This window comes from Ursus americanus, chromosome 8 (genome assembly GCF_024610735.1).
Source record: "Ursus americanus isolate L20-20 chromosome 8, mUrsAme1.1.p, whole genome shotgun sequence".
In the NCBI taxonomy this organism is placed as follows: domain Eukaryota; kingdom Metazoa; phylum Chordata; class Mammalia; order Carnivora; family Ursidae; genus Ursus; species Ursus americanus.
In genome coordinates this window covers 73,506,295-73,529,464 of record NC_142134.1, presented here as the reverse complement: position 1 = coordinate 73,529,464, position 23,170 = coordinate 73,506,295, and positions in this window count along the sequence as shown.

Below are 23,170 nucleotides of genomic sequence, written 5' to 3'. Positions count from 1 at the left end.
AATTAACAGATCAAAGGCTGGAAGAAGCAAAGGAGCTCAGTGCTTCCTATAGAAGATTTGGCTTTATTTAAGAGGACAGCTGCCCCTCTGAAAGGAGAAAGACAAGCTGAAAAGGAGAATGCAAAATTTGTCTGAGGGGCTATATTCCCAATGAAGTAGGAATCAAGTCTATCTGATGAGGGTGGGACAGGTAGCATTTAAGTAGAAACGGAGGTTGAGAAAAAAGAAAAATGAGTAACTATTTAAAAACAAAAAGGCTTTTTTTTTTTTTTTAAAGCACATGGCTTGTTGATGCATGTAGGTTGAGCTTATTTAATGACCTCTGATTCAGAGACAAGGTCATGTGTTCCTCACGCTTGGGTTCCTAACAAGGCAACATATGCCAGTATCTTTTAGACTTGAGTTGTGGACCATGTGACTGAGTTCCAGGAAAGGGAAAGTGGACAGAAGTAATGTAAATTCCTTCTATGCTACCTGTATGCTACCTGACTCTCTAGCCCTTGGAGAACACAAGTTCCAGGTTGGGTCCCTGAATCACCATCAGGAAGGTAGCCTCCAAGAAGAGATACAGCTATTCAGTTCCATTATGATGTGAGTGAGAAACAACTTCTTTTTGGCTTAAATTACTGAGATTTATTGAGGTATTTGCTATTGCCACAGAATCTAGCTTGTCCTAATATAACCACTGGTAAGATGTTGTATTAATTTACTCATAATATATTCATCCAACAATTATTATTACTTTCAGTATGATTATTATTATTTGCTTTATAGTTGTTGATTCTGTTTCTTTTTCCAAAGATTTATTTATTTGAGAGAAGGAGTGTGAGCAGGAGGATGGGTAGAGGGAGGGAGAGAGGAGAAGCAGACTGCCTGCTTAGTACAGAGCCTGGTGCCGCGGGGTGGAGGGCTCCATCTCAAGACCCTGAGGTCATGACCTGAGCTGAAACCAAGAGTCAGATGTTTAACCAACTGAGATACTCACGTGTCCCATATTTTTGTTTTTTTAAATCAGGAAAGTATTTAACAAGACACTATTGCGCTTATTACTTACATGTCTTGATTATTTCTTTTAGAAAACAACGGATAAATGTCTGACACATAGGATTTGGGCAGACAGACAACACTTCTTAAAAGTACAATTTGTCCTATTGATAAGATCCTACCCTCCACTACTTGGACCTATTTCCCAACCTATTTTTTTATTTTCAAGAACAAATTGCTCCTCTCTACAAGTTCATCAGAACATAGGTCTCCTCAAAGAGGCAGGTATTGATTGGCAAAGACAACAGAAGAAAATAATTCTACTTCTTGCAATAAATAACTGTAATTCCTGATTGTCTCCAACAGAATAGAGCATGTAATATGAGGCATTTCAGAATCCAAGAGTCCAAAGTCGTAGAACTTAGAGGCTATCTACTTTAGCCCTTGTTTTCTTTACATGCAAGGGCTTTCCCTACCCTGGTCTTCTCTTTCCTGCATGAAATCCTCGAGATTGTCTATCGTCCCTTTCACTGCAGATGGGGCTTTCCACCGTTCTCAGTGCAGATAAAAGCACACTGCTAGGCATAGAACATGCAGGTTAGTGCTCAAGCAAATGAGTCCTTTACTGAAATTTTTCCTCTGTGATTTTGAAGACATTCTTTTTTTAAAAAATTTTTATTATGCTATGTTAGTCACCATACAATATATCATTTGTTTTTGATGTAGTGTTCCATGATTCATTATTTGCATATAACACCCAGTGCCCCATGCAATACCTTCCCTCCTTAATACCCATCACTGGGCTAACCCATACTCCCACTCCCTCCCCTCTGAAACCCTCAGTTTGTTTCCCATAGTCCATAATCTCTCATAGTTCGTCTTCTGCTCTGATTTTACCCCCTTCATTTTCCTTTCCTTCTCCTAATGTCCTCCATGCTATTCCTTATGTTCCACATATAAGTGAAACCGTATGATAATTGTCTTTCTCTGCTTGACTTATTTCACTTAGCATAATCTCCTCTAGTCCCGTCCATGTTGCTGCAAATGTTGGGTAATCATTATTTCTGACGGCTGAGTAATATTCCATTGCATATATGGGCCGTATCTTCTTTATCCATTCATCTGTTGAAGGGCATCTCAGCTCCTTCCACAGTTTGGCTATTGTGGATATTGCTCCTATGAATATTGGGGTGCATGTGGCCCTTCTTTTCACTACATCTGTATCTTTGGATTTTGTTTTGTTTTGTTTTAAAGATTTTTTGTTTATTTATTTGACAGAGAGAGACAGCGAAAGAGGGAATACAAGCAAGGGGAGTTTGAGAGGGAGAACCAGGCTTCCTACCAAGCAGGGAGCCTGATGCAGGGCTCGATCCCAGGACCCTGGGATCATGACCCGAGTCGAAGGCAGATACCTAATGGCTGAGCCACCCAGGCACCCCTACATCTGTATCTTTGGGATAAATACCCAGTAGTGTAATTGCTGGGTCATAGGGTAGCTCTATTTTTAACATTCCTAAACATACAAGCTTTATAATTTTTGCAACCTTGGGAAATGATTTGACCTTTTTAAGTCTCATTTCCTCATCTGTAAAATGAATATTGGCATTCCCAACCTCAATGGGAGTAAAAATTATGTCAAATAATATTTGTAACACACTTTGTATGGATTTTGACATATAGTCTTAAAGATTACTTATAATTACCTAAAGGTTAGTTATCATATATGAGTGCCTAAATAGAAAACGGTGTCAGAAATGTGAGGTAAGTAGTTTAGGGTTATTCAACTAGCAAATAAATGAGCTGGGATATGAGTCTATCCATTCCTTGTCCATGCTCTTGTCTCTCTTGCTCTTGTCCTCATCGCTTCTGAGAGTGTTAACATTCATGAATATCTCAGTCCCTCATGTGCATTTAGTTTGAGTAACTTCCCTCCCCCGAGACCATAACCATCGAATCTAGGAAAAGACTTGAGAAGTAGCTTATTTCAGTTCCTTTCTAACTCGGGAACGTTCTCTTTATTTTCCCACAGGTGATCTTCCAACCTCTTCCCAAATACCACCAGTGTCAGGTGACTTGTGACCTCATAGTGTCACCTATGGGGTTATTAAAGTGCTGCCTTATTGTGTATTAAACTGCAATCACTTCCATTGTCACAAGGTAAATGGCCAAGATCAGATGAAGCTACAAGACCATGCCTCCTCAGCTCATCAACATCACTATTCAGCAGCCAAAAGCATGTACGAGCCATCTTATGTTGTAGCTGCTGAGAAGGCTACAGTGGGGAAGAAGTGATGAGTGTGGCAAGGGTCAGATCCACGGGCAGCCAACCCAGGAAATTTATGATGATGGTGTGTGCTGATTTTAGGACATTTCGTTAGAGCAGAACTCACTCACTCCTATGACTGTGTTCCTGTTATGACTAACACACTTGGCAGAAAACAGAGTTACAGGTTAATTCAAATAAAAGGTAAGGGAGTGAGCAGAGAAAGAGAGTTAGCCTGGAAAAATAGTTGTGTAGTTGTTCAGTAAGAGAACCAGCACATTCTGCTTTACTGACAAACATACTATTCCCCCTTAATGTGGAAGGTGCGGTTTCCATCATGGCTCTGTAAGAGACCACTTGGAGAGACACAATGTTTCAGCAGAAAGAGTTCAACACCAGGGTCAGAAAATGCAGCTCTGCCCAACACTTCTAGATTCCCATGCTCAGTACTCTCTTCATAACAGCTGTTTCAAACCTTGCTGATTCTTCTCAAGTTTTGGAATTTTGTCATCTTACCCCATCACACTTAACAGATGTTATTTTCTCTACATCAAAGAGAGACTAGAACTCTTAAAGCTACTAGAAGTTCTTCTAGAATTTGTTACTGAACATACAAACCCATTCTCTGAGCCTTTCCATCTTGCTTCCTGTTAAAATGATGATGCTTACCTCTTTCTTCATAAGGGTAATCCCTTTTGTTTTCTCAGGGTCCTCACTGTGCTGATTTGACATCCTCTCCCTTGTTAGTTTCAATATTTCCCCCTTTGTGGACACATTCCACCAAACTTTGAACCTGCTCAAGTCTCTTTCATTTGAAACATCCTCCCACCCCACACCCACATACCCCCACATACGCACCTCAATACTTTCTCTCAACCACCCATCTCTCTCCAACTTATAAGTCTGCTGTTCCTCAGCATCCCATTAATCTTCTCAAAGGCATTGCCCAAACTGGCTTCCTCTATATCCTTATTTCACACTCCTTCTTCAACTCAATGCAACTGAGATTTAATAGCACCAGTATATTAGAATTACTCTCACCAATGACACCAAACACCAGTACATTCTTAATCAAAAGGGAACATTTGGTCCTTTTCTGAATGAACTCTTAGAGGAGTAGATGCCATTTTATGCCCTATTTACTACCTTTTCTTCTAGGAAATGTTCCCCTTTGTGAACTCACACACTCTACTTTGTTTTCCTGGCTGTTCTTCTCTGGTTTCCTATTATGTCCTACTTACCTCCCTACTTGTCTAAATAGATCTAATGTCAGGACAGAGAGAGTTCTTGGTTCAATTCGCCGTATAAGTGCAGTTGTTGCATGGGAAACTATCCCACATGCTTTTTTTTTTTTTTTTGTACTTTTTACCCTATATAAACTTCTTCTTCTTTTTTTTTTCTTTTTTAAAGTAGGTTCCATGCTCAGCATGCCCAGTGTGGGACTTGAACTCATGATCCTGAGATCAAGATCTGGGCTGAAACCAAGAGTCAGATGCTTAACTGACTGAGCCACCCAGGCACTCTTACACGTCCTATTCTTAAGGCTTCAATTTACTCTCCAAGCTTTCTTTGACCGCATCTTTTGCCTATCTAGATCCAATCCAATCCAACCCCTACTGAGTTCTATGTCCATAAATCAAAGTATTAGTAGACATCTCTTACTTCAAAAGTTTAAGTGTCTAAAAGTAAACTCATCATCTTTTGAGCCATCAGAAAACAATCTCACTTTCCATCCAGTTTCCCAAGCTTGAAATTTGGGAAAGATTTTGACCTTTATTTTCTTTCTTATATCTATATTCAATCAGTCACCAAATTTTCTTGATTCTACCTCTTAAATATTTCATAAATCTCCTCTCCATTTCCAGTTTCCACCTTAGTCTGGACTACTGTCATCATTCTTCATCTGAACTATTGAAACCATCTATCAACTTTTCTTTGTTTTCTTTATTTTCTCTTATTCTCTTCCAATCAGTCCTCCACATTGTTTTTAGAATGATTTTTTAAAGCAAAATTGAGCATGTCATTCTTTCCATAAAATACTTCAATAACTTCCTATTGCACTATTGTTGACCAGTCGTACCTGAAATCTGTCCTTTCTCTTTCAAGACGGCTTTGCTCTTTCCTCCTACATGTACTCTAACTTCTAGGCACCCAAATATCTTTAATTTTCTCTAATTTCCTAAGCTCCAGTCACTTCTAAGAGAAGACCACTCTTTTTTTTTTTTTAGCTCAGATTTATTTTATTTTTTTTTCAGAACTTACAAAATTTATTTATTTTTTAAAATATTTTTTATTATATTATATTAGTCACCATACAGTACATCCCTGGTTTTTGATGTAAAGTTTGATGATTCATTAGTTGCATATAACACCCAGTGCACCATGCAATACGTGCCTTCCTTACTACCCATCACCATCCTATCCCATTCCCCCACCCCTCTCCCCTCTGAAGCCCTCAGTTTGTTTCTCAGAGTCCATAGTCTCTCATGCTTCATTCCCCCTTCTGATTACCCCCCTTTCTTTATTCCTTTCTTCTCCTACCGATATTCCTAGTTCTTATGCTCCATAGATGAGAGAAACCATATGATATTTGTCTTTCTCTGCTTGACTTATTTCACTTAGCATTATCTCCTCCAGTGCCGTCCATGTTGCAACAAATGTTGAGAAATCGTTCTTTTTGATAGCTGAGTAATATTCCATTGTATATATGGACCACAACTTCTTAATCTAGTCATCTGTTGAAGGGAATCTTGGCTCCTTCCACAATTTAGCTATTGTGGACAATGCTGCTATGAACATGGGGTGCATATGGCCCTTCTAAGAGAAGACCACTCTTAACACTTGTTTCAGCAGGAATATCACAGAACTCAATAATGCTAGGCTTCTACCTGTGGAGGAAGCCTACTAATTTGTACCAGTTTGTACCATCCTCCTTTATGCCACTGATGCATAGTTGATGAGATCAAGTACTCCTTTTCTGCAATCAAAGACAAAAAGAACTCAGAGTCTGGTGCTCTGGCAGTGAAGTGACATAGAGATGTCCTTGACCCTGGCAGCGCTGTTTCTCAGAGGCAATTTCATAGCATTGGCAGAATAAGACCGTTATCACTCAAAATGGCACCTGGATTACTTACTCACTGGACAAATTAAACTAAACAAATGCTAGCTAGAAAAGAAAAACCAATGATGCTAGTTACTGGCTGGGTTTCAGGCAGAAGGTTAAATATCTGGCTTTGGCTACTGATATTGACTTTGGTAATATTGGTTGGCATAGAAGAGAGGAGCTATAGATAACTAAAGGAGAGAAGGGACTAGGTCACAAATGTCTTTGACTCTTATCTCCCAGTTGAACTATTGTCTCATCTTTTTAATCATTTCCATGATAATCAAGGCAGTGTGAATGTACAGCAGAATTAAAATTCTGTCACTACATCTTATGGTTCCTCATCAGGTAAGCATCTTAATGAGTTCTTTCTTTCCTTGGTAAGTATCTCCTATAATTGATATTGTCAGGAAAATGCCACCAAAAGAGCTCAAAAACCAGATTAGGTACAATAAATGTAAAGCCAGTCTAGATGGACAAGCATTATAAAAAACAAGGCTCTTTTATTCTGTAATCTGTGCCTCCTAGAAGTCTGCAACCACTTTAAACAGACCTAACTAACACACAGGATGTAGCTTAAGAATGATGTGCAGGAAAATCCTCTCTTGAGCCTAGATAACCTATGACTTAAGAATGTTTGGACATGTTATAGTAACAGGGGGATGGACTTGCAGGAACTATTTGTATTTGAAGGAAAGGACTTGAGCAGGCATCTGAAGACAGAGTGAGAATGACAAGCATGGTAGAAGTCTTTGCCTTACACCAATCCCAGGAACTCCTCCCTGAGACCTCTGGAAAGGCCGTATAGTACAGTGGTTATAAATGGGGGCTCTGCAGTCAGCCTGCCTGGGTACCAAATTGGGTCCCCAGTTATTGGCTGGTTGTGAGTTCTGGAAAAAATAGTTTCTACCTTCTGAGATTTATTCCTTGTCCATTAAACAGAGATAATATATCACAGGGGCATTTGAGGCCTAAACAAAATCTTCCATGTTTAGAATGTAGCATAGAGCTTACAACAGAGTATATACATAACGTACCTTAGCAATTAGCATTAGGGATTATGGAGAGAGAAGCTTTAAGCACAAACCAAAGAAGCGGTTCTTAAGAGAGTCTCTAAGAGGTAGAGGGATGGTGGTGACCACGTCAGTACTAAAGTTGACATTGCGAGGGAGGAGGATTTTCAACACCTGCCCTGGGAACATAGCTCAATTCTTCTATCGCAGAGGGAGACATCATCAGAAATACCAGGAGAAACCCCTCCGTGGGGGTAGGCTTTGGTGTTCTCTCAGAGAGCCCTGCCCACATTGGCAGGGATGAGCACTCTGAACTGTTTGTGGACAATAACACTAGTAAGGGGGGAGGGGAGAAGGATGCAGATCCATGTGGACATTCTCTCTTGATTCCCTGGTGGATTTGGGGGTCATTACCAATCCTAGGAAAGCCACTGTGGTGAGAATCAATGGAATTTGAGTTATGATTAAAGTGGCTCACTTATCCCCATAAGTGAGAGGTTTCAAAGACAAAACCAGAAAACAGGCGGTACGTGATTTCTCATGTTGCAATGCCCTCTCTACCAGATGCTCCAGTGTCTCCAGATGAGATTTCTGGATTAGATGTCTTATTCCCTTGCCTCAAAACCTCCATAATTTGACACAAATTCTTCTCAATCTAGCCCTAACCCTGCCTTCATAGCTTTATACTGTGACACTGCCCCCAAACAATGTATGAAGTAGTCGTATGTATCCACAATGAAATTCTGGGGAACTGTCCTACTCTTGGGCATCTCTCGAAGGTCTTTGCATATGCTATGCTCTCTTTTAGGAGTACTTAGTCTCTTTCCACGCTTTGGGTTTCAATGCAGGAGAGACTCAACACAGAAACGAATTCTTTCTGCCAACTCCCTTGACCTTCACTCCAAAGCAACTGGATCAGGAGCTGTCTCCCTTGTCCTCATCCATTACATGTACAAACTACGTAACTACTTAGAAGTTATCTCCTTGTGAACAAGTCATTTGCATGTTTATGAGCTCTGTCTCGGGAACGTTGCATTTGCTATTTCTTCTACTAAAACGGTGTTACTCCAGATGCTCCGTATGGTTGCCTCCTTCTCAGCATGCAGGTATCAGGTCAATTTTCAACTTTTATAGAGAGATTTTTTACAATTTAAAATAAAGTAGACCTGCCCCACCCCCAGTCACTCCCAGGCACTCTCTACCGCTCTCTCTTACACTACCTTATTTTACCTGTACCTGATTTCATCTCATTTATTTGGTTACCAATTCACTTTCTTTCTGCCGCCAGAAAGCGTCTTGAGGGTAGCGATCATCAGGTATATCTATTGCCGCACCTCCAGCACCTTGACCAATGCCTAATGCACAGTAACTGCTCAATAAACACTTGTTGACTGTCATCCCCACTAGACAGCGATTCTTTTTTTTATTATTATTATATTGCGTTAGTCACCATACACTACATCCCTAGTTTTTGATGTAAAGTTCCATGATTCATTAGTTGCGTAGAACACCCAGTGCACCATGCAATACGTGCCCTCCTTACTACCCATCACCAGCCTATCCCATTCCTCCCCCTCCCCTCTGAAGCCCGCAGTTTGTCTCCCAGAGTCCATAGTCTCTCATGGTTCATTCCCCCTTCTGTTTACCCCCCCTTTCTTCTTCCCTTTCTTTCACTCATGTATGGAACATAAGAAGTAGGAAGATCGGTAGGAGTAGACAGCGATTCTTTAGGACAGAAGCTGTGCCCTTGCATACTGAGCACCTAATACAAGGTTTGTCTCATGTTATGTGCTAAAATATATACCAATCAAATGCATGACATTTTTAATTAGCCAATCAGGAACTGGTTATGCACTGGGAGGTCAACAAGGCAAGCAATTCTGTGGAGTGTAATTACTGGGGAGGGTGTCCAGTAGAGACTGGCCATAAGAAAGCAAGGGATTGATTAAGATACCAAAGAAAGGAAACCTGGTGCCTTGCACAAAGTACAAGCTCAACATATGTTCATAACATTGACTTAACAAAATGGGTTTTATACTTCAACACTAATTCACTTTTTAAAAAATACCATTTGAAACCTGTCATAGAATCACCTGCTGCTTCATTCAAGTGGGGGGTGAGTTGCTCTGTGACAGGTGTCCGACAACATGTTAATAGCCAAATCTATTCAATGCACAATGTTGACTTTCAGGAATGCTTTCTTTTTCTTCCTCACCCCACCCCCACTTCATAAAAAGAATGCCACTCTCCTGAGAGCGTCACAATGGCAGTCCACAAATGAACCCTCTTCCTTTGATAGAGACTAACTGTAGGGGAAAAGATAATTACTTAGTTCCTTTATCTCCAAATTATTTGTAATAAAATCTGAAATCACACCACAAGGTCTTTCATGAGGATGTCATAAATTAAGATGCATCAGCGTATCTGGTGCATCTGTTCCAATCTCTGGCCCTTTGTCTTCTGCAAAGAGCACACCAACCTCAATACCCAGCAGACAGCATTTACGCAAATGATGTCGTGGTCTATAGCATTAATATTCAGTGATTGTCTGTCATAGACACCTTACTGTACATCTGTTATGCAAATGTATGTTAATTCCGACTCCCTGACAGCTGCCTAGCTTCCCTCCCTAAAATGATCTTTTCCATTTTGAAGTTTGCAATCTGTTCCCAAAAATGTTAATCCAACAATTAGCTGAAATTGCTAAACAGAAATTGTACATGTTCAGTCTAAAATAGAAGGTAGCATTTTAAAATAGATGGTGAACCTTCTTCCCACGTCGTTATTCTGTGTGTGCTTCCGCGCGGTGTAAACATTGATCTCTACACAGCTTGGCTCGGGGCAAGTGGCGGGTTTACCTACCCCGATCCTAGGAGTTTGACAAGAAAGAATGGTATCATCATTCCTGTCATTCAAAGCATTTTGTCCTAAAAGATGCTTTCAGTGATGCACTGCATTTTTCTCTCTCTCTGAAACTTCTGTTTTCCCCACCAAAATGATAAGTATCAAGTACTTAGATATTTTTTTAAAGATTTTATTTATTTATCTGACAGAGAGAGAGAGACAGACAGCGAGAGAGGGAACAAAGGCAGGGGGAGTGGGAGAGGAAGAAGCAGGCTCCCAGTGGAGGAGCCTGATGTGGGGCTCGATCCCAGGACTCTGGGATCATGCCCTGAGCCAAAGGCAGATACCTAACGACTGAGCCACCCAGGCGCCCCATAAGCACTTGGATATTAATAAGTGACAACACAAAAACATAAAGTGACAAATAATTGAGGAAAGAGATCTAAGAGAACATCCCACGAGGCACAAAACATAGTAGACAGTCTCTCTGTACAGGTTGGATGGTTGTTAAATAGAAGATATTTCCCTATTTACTATCTTTATTCATTCTGAGAAATAGGCGAAGGGCTTTGGAACACTAATAGAAATATCCATTAAGACCTCAAAAGGGATTATGGTGCTTAAGAGGATGAAACAAGAGAAGTTACATTAAACATTAAGTGAAAATCAAGATCAAATAAGAACTTATATGCACTAGTCACCATGCTGGACAGGTGCCTTGACACTCAACAACATTCTTGGGAGGTGGGTATTGTTGTACTGCCCATTTTCATAATGAGGATCAGAGCAAGGAGTGACTTCTGCAGGCCCATGAAGTTTCCATAAGCTTCATGCAATATTCTTTTCCAGGTCTCTATCATGAGGAAGATCACAGGCGAAATGGGGAACTACAGAATGTGTGCAGTGAAGTAGAAGTCACAGGCTTCTGCTTTAATGGGGCCATTTCTGACTCTGTTCCAAATGGATATCTGATGCTTGGCCTTCTGGAAAACCCAAAGCCTGACTAAGGAAAATGAACTTGAGTTGGCTCTGCTCCAGCAATCTTGAGGACAAGTTTCTTCAAGGATATTAAATGGGGCTCCTCTCTCACCACAGAAGTCCATTTCTAAAATGGTGGTACTGGACCAGATGAGTTCCAGGGTTCTATTCTAGTCTAACACTTTTCATTTGCATTTATTTCTGCATTAGTAATGAGACAATGAGTGAATTAAATACATTAAAGCTATCTTGGCTCTATGATACACCTGCACTGATTTTCAGTGACTTTATCTTTAAGATGGATATGGTAAGACACTTGTTGGTTCCAACAGGAATCTTTTATTGTTATTATTATTTAAAGAGATTCCAAGATTTTTAAATGTTATAACTCCATTTTATTTCTACATCATTCTAATAAACTTGATCTTAGATTCTATAATCAACAGCTATAATTTCTCATTTAAATGCTATCAGTTGGGTAGGATAGGGTGGCAAGATCTCACAAATTATTCTGAAGGACCAAATGCTGCTTTATGCAGCTTTATCTAGCTGAATTTTTTTAAACTAATGTATATTGAGAACTCACTATAGGGCACATCCAATGAAGTTCTAGGATTATATAAACGGAAACAGACACATAAGGAGGTTAAATATGTTGTCCAAGTTTATTTGGCTGGTAAGCAGGACAGCTGAGATTTGACCCTAGACCAAATCACTTACTTCTTTTTTTATGTTGCCACCCTATATGCTATCTTCTCAATTTTCTTTCAAAGAAGAAAAGCTTGTAATAAATTGTCAAGGGTATCTTCCAAATATGAGGGGGTGTGATATAGTTTGTGTGTGTGTGTGATCTTGACCCGGTTTGGAGGTCCTGGCTGGAAGCTAATCAGTTGTTCCTGTTGAGTGTCCATTTCAAAACCCTAACCTCTTCCTTTATCAGGATCTCATACTTCAGGCCTGCCTTAATTGCCCCGAAGTCATATACCAGACAACCAAGGGCAGCCCTTAGGCCCCAGAGTCTGCTGAAATTATTTACACTATGTATGTTAGCCAAGCAGAAGCCTGCTTGCCTTGCCTTGCCCAGTCCTTCCTGTAGAAGCCACAATAGAAGTACTTTCTCACCATTCCCCTGTCTCGTGGCTAACCCTGGTCCTTCCCCATGTGGCCCTTCACACTGTGCTGTGCTCTCGCCAAGGCATGATGAGTGTAATAAAACTGTAAACGTCTTTTTGATTTCTCTCTTCATCTACATCTAACTTCATCATACGTCACTCAAGGTGATATGGTTAAAACAGGTGGTAGGAGGTTTAGGGATAACTCCCCCCAACTTTACTCACTGCAACTCGGTCAGAATCTCTGAGAAATGGCCACATCTGGCTTCATGCCCAGTGAAGAACATCCCCCACCCTGCCTTATTTTGCTTGTCTGTAAAGTGATGGCAATAATTTCTATCTCAAAAGAGTTGGTGTGAGATTTCAGCGAAAGAACACATGCTACAAAAGCTTACAGTATGCTTGCTGAAAACGCATGCCTAAAGAAAGGAAGAGGGGCACATATCCTGTCTCAAAAATTATAATCCTGTCTCAGAAATTACATTTTTGCTTTGTACTTTACAAAGAACTTTCCTAGCTAATATCTCATTTGTTCCACCAAACTCCTTGCTGAAGCAAGAACTGCTTCAATGAAGTCCATTTTTACAGATAAGGAAACTGAGGCATAAGATAATTAGTTGTATTGTCTGAGATCTCTTGATGGAACAACAACAACAAAACACCTCATATTTGCTCACTAAAAAACATAGTGGTCATCTAAGCCATGCTGCCTCCTTGACAAAACTCGGAGGCAGTGGTTGGTAGATACAACTCTACAGGGGTCAAGCCAACAGGGTCAAGATCACATTCCATATTTCTATTGGAAATTGATGTCTCCTCCTATCCCTTTTGCGACAATTCATGACACTGAAATAATTATACTTATCCTTTGTATCTTGTTATTCTGTTTTGACCTGAATAAGTTATTTCTTAAGACATATATTCTCTGATCTTCCCTTTATCAAGTGATATGTAAAATGCATAGCATTGATAGTTGGACTTTTATCTCACGATTCAAGGCTCCATATATATAGTGAAATGTGGAATGTGGGTTGGGGCTGGAATCTATTCCCTTATACTTAATCCTTAGTAGATAGAAATGTCAGGGCCCCAAATGAGGCCACAGAGATCTGCCTTTACGAAGAGAAAAACTGTAAGTCAATTTACTACCAGCAAGGATGAAGACCACATGCAGATATTGATATTTAAGTCCCACTAGTAAAACATGACTCAGTAAATGCCCCACATTGGCAAATTATCACCTTCACATCACTTTGAAGAAGCTTTTAATGGAAGAGTGTAGAGAGAAAAAAGCATGGGGAGAAGGGCAGAACTTCCCTCTGGAGGAGATGCAGGGAAGGTCTCTGTTTCCTATATTTACAAAGAACTTCTGAGGCAGACAGAGTGGAATTGTTATGTTAACCCCATTTTAATTTATAGGTGAAGGAAATTTAGACTCAGAGCAATTTCGTGACTTGCCTAGAAAATTCCTGTTGGAAAGAGTCACAGCCAAGCCTCAAAGCCAATTTTTCTAACTCTTGCTTCCCAGATGCTTTCCACTTCCCCAGATGGTGTCTGTGGGTTGGACTCTCACTTTCAAGCTTCACTGGCCCTGGATGATGGACGAGGATTTGCTCTGGGCATCTGGGCCCAGGCTGAGTCGTGGGTGCCAAACACACTGTGGGTCTTCTAGCCACTCTTGCTGCAGTTCAATGGACTCTCCAATGCAGTACCTGCAATGGAATTATGATTTATCGCAGAAGCAAGGAAAAAGTATATGCTCTCTGTAATGGAGCTCTCAGAGGGCAAGAGCACTCCGCACCCAGCTGATCTGAATGGCATTTTGGAGTCCTTGAAGTGCGAGAGCACCTTGGAAGGGAAGAGCAAATGGAAGGACGCAGTGAGTGCAGCCACAATCCAAACCTCACCATGTATCTGTCCTTATCTTGGATTTGACCTCACCTCCCTTTCCTTTAGCACCAATTTTGGAAATTTTTTCCTTCCTTCCTTCCTTCCTTCCTTCCTTCCTTCCTTCCTTCCTTCCTTCCTTCCTTTTCTTTTTCTTTTTTTACATTGTGGTAGATATCCTTTTATTTGAGAACAGTCCACTGACTGACTAATCAGAAAGGTTAATTAAATGAAAGAATCATAATAAATTATATATGGTTACCTTGAATATTTCATTTAAACTTAGAATAATGTGCACCCATTCAGCAATGTTTTGGTGTAAGGGCAAGAACTTTTACTTAAATATGAGTCTTTTGATTGGATTTCCACATTGGATTTCCTATGTAAAGTTCATTCCTGATAAATTCTTTAGGATTTCCCATTCCATTTTCCTTAAAGTGGACTAAGATTTAAAGACATTTGTGTGGTAATCTGAATTCAGACTCTCTTGGATTAATACTATTTGTTTTCCACTCTTTTATGGTAACCTTGCCAAAATTTAATCTGATATGTTTTTAGTGACTTTCCATTAATCATTCTGCGCAAAGCATTAAAATAACTTGGTTTTAATAGAAACAACAGAAGTAGGTGGAACAAACTTGTTCTCATGAGAGGAATGTGGGTGAAAGCATTGGCTTCACTATTGTCCCAGGAGAGCATGCTTCAGCAAGGTGACAATGACAATGAGGAGCTACTGCCTGGCGGAACGATTATATAGCTTCAATGAGTTGATGACAGTGAAAGAATATGGATGGTTGAAGGCAAAAAATTATAATAAATGTGGGAGAGAAGGGGGACAAGGCAGGAAGCTGTCACTGGGCCCTAAGATGGTGGTCCCTCTCTGCAGATTTCTCTCTTACACTAGTTAGGAGGCCAGAGCTACAGACATGGAGTCCAGCAGCTAGCCATGTCACTGGCACGTGCCGAGTACCAATGATTGCTGCAGAGGTTTAGTGGCTGAGATTACAATAAGATCAAATCTTGGGCCACTGGACAGAGTGGGGTCAGTGTGCTCTGTCAGGAGCCCATTCCTTACTTTAGGTTATACCATGAAGGGGAAGCAGTATCATAGACTGAATAAATCTGCAGAGGCTTCCTGAAAGAGAGGATTCATGACTGTGGCCATGAAGCATGGGTAGATATGACTGACATGAGGGAATTGGTGGATGGTACTTCAGATAATTATAAGGAAACCAAACAAGGACGCTGTACCACACATCTCATGGAGAAACACTAAACCCAACTATGGTGGTGCTCCTGGAAATCCCCCCCCCCACCAATCCTTTCTGCACAAACTCAGCCTTTGATTTACTCTATTTATCCCCCAGCTCTCCATGGGGTATAAACAAACATGAATCTGACTCACACAACTGGTTGTTTTTCTAATGCAAGAGATCGCTGTGGAGAATAAAATGAATGCTTACAGAACTGGAACGTGTCGTTGGCATTTCATGCAAATTGACAAGGGCCTAATTCATCCCGTGTTGCTATTCTCCAAAGCATACTTTGGTATCGAAAAGGCAAATACATGTGCCTGAGAAAAACCAGCATCCTCATTTGTTGTCTAGCAGAGGGATATGGAAAGAAAAGAAGGAAATATCATCAGATCCCCTGCCAACACTGTGTCTCACTCTTTTGACCCAGGAAGTGAGGGTTCTTGATAAGTAAGCTCATTACTGTTCCAAGAAACTGAGAAATTTCTTCAGAGATTGTTCCTGGAGGTCGCAGTTCTGAGGAGTTGAGTCATTGGTCTGTTCCAAAATGATCAATAATGAGGCACTTGGGTAGCTTAGTTTCAGTTCAGGTCATGATCTCAGGGTTGTGAGATCAAGCCCCCAGTGGGCTCCCCACTCAGTGTGGAGTCTGCCTGAGTTTCTCTCTCCCTCTGCCCCTTGCCCCAGCTCTCTCTTTCTCTAAAATCAATCAATCAATCAATCAGTCAATCAATCAGTAAATAAATAAATATTAAAAAAACCCAACAAAAACTAAAATGATTGATAGTTGGTTTTTTTTTTAAAGATTATATTTATTTATTTGAGACAGAGACAGAGCATGGGAGCAAGCACAAGCTGAGGGGCAGGGGCACAGAGGGACAAGCAGACTCTCTGCTGAGCAGGGAACCTGATACAGGGCTTGACCTCAGGACCCCGGGATCATGACCTGAGCCAAAGTCAGATACTCAACCAACCGAGCCACCCAGGTGCCCCCAAGTCACTGATTCTTAAATGTTTGTGTTTTTTTTAAAGATTTTATTTATTTATTTGTCAGAGACAGAGAGCGAGAGAGCACAAGCAGAGGTAGCAGCAGGAGGAGGGGGAAGCAGGCAGAGAGAGAAGCAGGCTCCTCGTGGATCAAGGAGCCCAATGTGGGACTACATCCCAGGACCCTGGGATCATGACCTGAGCTGGAAGCAGACACTTAACTGACTGAGCTACCCAGGCATCCCAAGTGATTGATAGTTTTAAGCAAGCTATAGCAGAAACCCTTGAGCCTACAGAAAATTGGGAAATTGAAAGAACACATTTTTGGAAGATTCAGCTTCCATGTCTCATGCTTCCTACTACTCTCATGCCACCGTCTAGGCACTGGGGCACCATTTTCAGCTCCTTTCCTCCTACAAAACTGATTTCTCAGGAAAAAAGGTAAATCAGCAAGGTTGCTGATTTTTTTCTTCTCTTAAAGACATTTTTATTTGACTTTGATACCTACAAACAACTGGGAAAGATATTTTGTCAGGGAACACAAGTGATCCCAGATCTTTTGATATTGTAGTGTTTAGCCCATTAGCTCTTCTTGGAAGAATGTTTGATGTGTGCTTTTGCCCAAAGTATATATTTTAAATTATGCAATTGAGGGCAATATACCTATTGCTCAAAGTTTATTAACCAGGGAGTTGAGAAGAAGAGATACCATACCAATAATCACAATAATAGCTACCAGGACTAAATACCTTCTCTGTGCCAGATGAACTTTATACATCATTTCTGCCAAAGCTTTCCCAAAATGTGCCCTGAGGACTATCATTAGATATTAGTAAATATTACTAGGCAGTCTTTACCCTTGGAGAATGGGTCTTTGTTATGGAAAATAATACCATGTGTATTTCGTAATGATTACTCTCCCCTCCTTCTGACAAAGCCACACGGGAATCTTTCTCAGATTGTTAGAATGTGTTGGGATTCTTGGAGGGAGAACTCAGGAAATTGTGGTTTTCCCTCTAACTCTGGGGTCCTCAAGAGTTTCTTTCTCATATTAATCCATACTTAGCTCTAACAATTAGTCAAAATCATTATTTAAGTTTCTTTACCAGTTTATAGCTCCAGTTTATAGTGGCTTCTGCTCCGGACAAGGAGGTCTCAGCTGTGAATTCTAAATTTGTCTGTCTCTCCGAATTTTGGGGTAGTAGTATGACCTCTGTTCAATGATGAATTCAGAAAAAGTCATTGATACTCATTTTGTTCAGGTTTTTCTTCTAAGGATGGAAGTGGCAATTTCCAAAGTTCTTTACATGTATGTATAAATTTCGATTCTTAACACATCATTGACCTTTTTGGGTATGACCTTACAACCTGATTCTAAAAGTACTTCAGGTAACATTATATATGCTTTTTTTCTAAGAGATATTCTCCAGTGTTGAGCCATCGTTGTCTGTCTAAAACCAAGTTCTGAGTCTACAAGTTTATGTCCTTATTCAGGAGATTAACCTGCACCAGTCTCCAAAGTCCCAGAATAATCTTACCTCCAAGTTTGTAGAGGTTTGGTAAACTCCTTTTAGAACATTTTTTAAAAAAGATTTTATTTATTTATTTGACAGAGAGAGACAGCCAGCGAGAGAGGGAACACAAGCAGGGGAAGTGGGAGAGGAAGAAGCAGGCTCCCAGAGGAGGAGCCTGATGTGGGGCTAGATCCCAGGACCCTGGGCTCACGCCCTGAGCCTAAGGCAGACTCTTAATGACTGTGCCACCCAGGGACCCCACTTTTCATAACATTTTAAGCTAAAAGTTAACAGGGAAAGTTTTAGACTTTTCCCTGAGAAATTTTGTTGAGAAATTGGGTAAATGATGTCATCATATGAGATTTGTGGAGGATCAGGTTTGGGAAGGGAGAACTCAAAGATTGTGCTTTGGTCATATGTCTGAGAAGAGTACTTAACATCTAAGGAGAGATTTCAAGTATACAGTTAGAGATATCCGGTGATGAGTGGAAACAAAAACTTTTGGTTCAAAAGAGCTAATGTCACAATGGTGTCTTGAAAATTGGCCATGCATTGGGTACATTTGCACCAGTCATTTAAGACTACAAATCAGTCTTCTTCTTCTTCTTCTTTTTTTTTAATCTAGAGAGAAGTTAGGAATACTAGGTTCAGAGAGTTTCAATGAAGTACAGAAGTCAGACCAAAGATTGACTTAATCTCTTTATAGGTGGAATTTAAATTAGATGAGGTTACCATGGGAACAAACTAGACAGAAAAAAGATCCTCTGAGTCCCTCCAGCATTCAGATGTTGGAAAATTGAGAACATGCTATGTTGAAAGTGGAAAGAGTATTGTTGGACCAACAACTGTGTCTAATCCTGGTGAGAAGTTGCATAAAATAGTGGTTGAACATCAACTGTCTTTTTGGCAATGTGGAGTCTTTGGTGACATTGATTACAATTGTCACATTGGTGGGATAGATTGGAGGCCTCACTGGAATATGTTTAGAAGATAATAATGGTTTTCTCCTCCCTCAATTCACTTTACTCTTCCAATTTTTCTGTAAACCATGGGCTTTGCTAGGCTCTCTAATTAATTAGTTAATTATCCATTCATTTTCTTACTTTATTCATTGGCTTTTGCACTTTGTTTAAAATATTTCACTTCATAATGTGAGGAAGATATTAGTAAAGCATGACCCATTTAGCGACATGAGCCCTTGATGTGGTCCCATGAGAAGAATAGCTGAGATAAAGCTTCAGCAGACTCTGTTTCCTCTAGCCTAGACTTGAAAACAACATAAATGTGTGTGTGTGCATGACAGATTTGTTAGAGTGGGTTTTCAATTTGGATGGTGAGTTTTTTGATAAAAGATTTTTGCCAATTGTTACAGCAAATATTGGATAGTGAAAGCTCGGATAGTGAGGGAGACACATAAAGTGAATGGAAACAACAATAATGTTTCACGTTTGAAAATATTTTTAAATGGAAACAAGGCAAGGACATGTAATGGCAATGTAGTCTTTGCAGTTTAAAAATCTGACTTTGAAGCTCGGTTCTGCTACTAGATGCTTGAGACTACCTGTGTGATCTCAGCTAGAAGCTTAGCCTCCCTCTGTAAGTCTTAATCTTCTTCATTGTCAAATGGAGGTATAATATTAACATCTTTGGATCATCATATGGATTAAATAGGGTGATATGCAGACAGGGGCTAGTGTAATGTGTAGGCAACTAGTAAGTGTCCCATAAATGATAGCAAAAATAAAAAGGAAAACAGCATTGTGAGAGATGGTTTTTTCCACATACTAGTGACCTGATCAGAACATGTTTGTGTTAAGTCCGAAAAGCTGTTGGTTGGTGAAAAGAGATCACATTGAAAATACAATAGTCCCTATTACTGCCCATGTTTAGATCCATCCTGAGAAATGTTGGAATCCCTAGCTCTGTTTCTTTCTTTTATTTTCTGTTCTCTCACTCTGTAGGCACTGGTATGGTCAAGATTGGCTGGCTTAGAAAGAAGAAAGAACAGAGAAAAAGTGCCCTAAATATTTAGGCCAAGCACTTTTGGTCAGGACAGTGTTTATTTAATATCTGAATAAGATCATAAGCTAACCAAAACCAAAAATCTTTCCAACATCAGGGTATCCAATCTCATTTATCTTGGGCTCATCAGTCACGTGGCTCATTTAAAATGTACTAAGGTTATCTAGTTCAATTCCTTTATTCTACAATTGAGGCCTCTGAAACCCAAAGGGAAAAGGACTTAGCTAAACTCCTAAGCCAGCTTGCTGCTGAGAGTATAAACCAGATAATCTATGTGACCTGCTTTGTGCAGTTCAATATAAAGAATGGAATCACTTGAATGTCTCACTCTTAAGGACCTTTATTTCTTTCAATATATGGAATCATCATATGCGAAGCCCGAAGGCATTATAGAGATTATCTAGATCCAAGACCTTATTTTTCAGAGGAAGAAATGAATGCATGCAGAGAAGAAATGGATTGCCCCAAGGTCAGCTAATGATACTGCTGAGATTGGAATGTGTGCCTCCCTAACTTTCAAACCACTTCTCTGTCCACTAAAATAGAATAGTTGGAGGATGCTCAGACTCCAAAGGACATATAATTGGATTCTGAGATGCTGTCAAATATTAAGAATGAGTAGTTGCACGTTCTTCATTGAACAATGGCAAAGACACTCATCTTGCTTTTCCTCTGAGAAATATCAGAATACAGACTGGTTTTGCAAGTTTTGCTTCTAAGATACAAATTCCCTGGACATGTCATCTTTTCTTTTTTTCTGTGAGCTGGTCTAAAGCCTAGAGCTTCCATTAAGTTTCCAGCCACACTTCTCTGTTAATTTGATAAAGAATAGTATCTATTTTATTCCGAAATGTTTTTGTCTCCTAGGAGATTTTGCTCACACTTACCAATGCCGAAAAATGCATTTGGTCATGTGGGTGGGATTCACTGAGACTTGGGTTATTAAATGTTTATTTCCTGGGGTCAGAAAAGATTTTTCTCTCCCTTCAATGAGTGTGGTTGTCATTATCTAAGTAGTTTTGGAAGTTAAGCTTGCTGATGTATCTGAGAGAAGCCAACAATCATCTGTGTGTTTTCAATCCTCAGTTCTTTGGCTCATAGCCCATTCTGTGTGTTTTTCCCAGATTTTGGTCTGCCTTGGGTAAAATATACTGTAAGATTTTGGAGTCGTGATAAATTTGTCCTGTTTTAAATGTGATTTGTGATGTTACCTTTTCTCTTAAAAGAGTAATGAATTTTACCACTTCATTGGTTTTTAGATGGATATGTTGTTTTGTGAATGGGTTACACATTCACATAGTGTATCTATATCTATAAAAGCATACAGTGGCGTTTTCTTCCTATACTCCACATTCCATCCACTCAGTTGCTATTCTCTCATACCTCAATAAATGTTCAACATTATTAGTCTCTTATGTATCTCCAGCTATTTGTTATAAGATTAAGTACAAATATGTATTTCCTAGAATTCCCATTTTTTACTAACACTGACATCCTTACACTTCAATCTGCACATTGATCTTTTCACTTGGCAATATATCTTGGCTATCCTTCCATGTCATTTGGCAAAAAACAAAAACAAAAACCCTCCATAAGTATTTGAATTAGCTTAATATTTCATTTTAGATTATAATCCTATTGATGGACATTTGGATTCATTCTAACCTTCTGCTATTAGCTATGATGTTGTAACAAATATTGTAATATTTTATTTTACTGGTATAAGTTCCTAGAAATATAATTTATGAATCAAAGAAAAAAACATTTCTAATATTGACAGCTACAGAAAAATTATCCTTCATGCACCTTATACCAGCAACATATTAACATATCTTTCTTCACAGCTTTGCAAATGTAACAAATTATGGAAAATTTGTATTTTCTTTTTTTAAAGATTTTATTTATTTATTTGAGAGAGAGAGAGGCAGGAACAGGTGGGAGGGGGAGAGAGGGAGGGAGAAGCAGACTTCTCACTGAGCAGAGAGCCTGACATGGGGCTGGATCCCAGACCCTGGAATTGCCCTGAGCCAAAGGCAGATGCTTAACTGACTGAGCCACCAGCCTCCCCAAATTTGAATTTTCTTAACAATCTGATGAACCAAAATAAGGTCTCAGGTTTGTGCTCTTAGGATAAAACAGTTCATGATATGCCAATGCTCCCATTGCACAAATTAGGAAACAAAAAAAATTTCAAAATTCACATTTTGAAGACAGTGGAGAGTTGTAGAAGCAATAAAGTCGAGATGAAATAGAATTTCATACAATAGGGAGCACTTTACAAGTAAGCTGATGATTTATGGCTATTTTCTTCCTTGGGTCATGTACTAATTCTGAGTGCAGCCTGAGAATCATGTTAAGACAAAAGAGACTCTATAAAATAAAAGAAAATCCAAGAGGTGATTATGTTTAAGGAAAGAGGAACCTGTGGAACATTTGGCAATTGTACAGTGCTGTGTGACAAATTAGAAACCAGAAGTCCAAATTCATAGCATTGATTCCCCTGGAACACTTGTTCCATTCTTGGGGATCATGGGAAGCTGAGCCCAAAGCTTCCAAAAGGCCGAATCAAATCCCCTGCAGTCTCATGGAACAAGGGACACAAAGTCTTGATAGAGGGTGTATTCTTGCCATAAGCACAGAGCTGTTTTCCTCCTTACGCTTCTCAGCTTGTGAAACTGTATGAGGCAAGAAGCTAAAAAATCTAAAGGGCAAACTGTCTCTCCCAGTTTCTTTCAGAGATGAAGAGACAGAACCTTCCAGGTTCTACCAATATCCCAGAAAGGCCGCACTTGAGGTACAGAGATGAACTTGAGGTAGGCTGAATCTTACTTAGAAGGCAACCTAGGCATAATTACAATCAGCTGCTCTTTAGATTGAAGTCATAAACCCCCATTCCCTCTGCCTAATAGAAGGCAAAGAGAATCCCTCTCTAATGGAGGGTATCATCCAGAGCATTTACAGATAGTAAAATTTAAAAAATTGACTGGACACATAAATATGTATGAAAATGTATATGATAATGAAGACATAAAAAGGTAAATTAGAAGCAGATCTATATATGAATCCAAATAGTGAGGTTAATAGAAAAAGATTTTAAAATAGCTAAGGTTCCAGCAGGATCAGGAACAAGGCAAGGATATCCCCTCTCACCACTCCATTTCAACATGGTACTGGAAGTAATAGTTAATGCAATAAGATAAGAATGAGGAA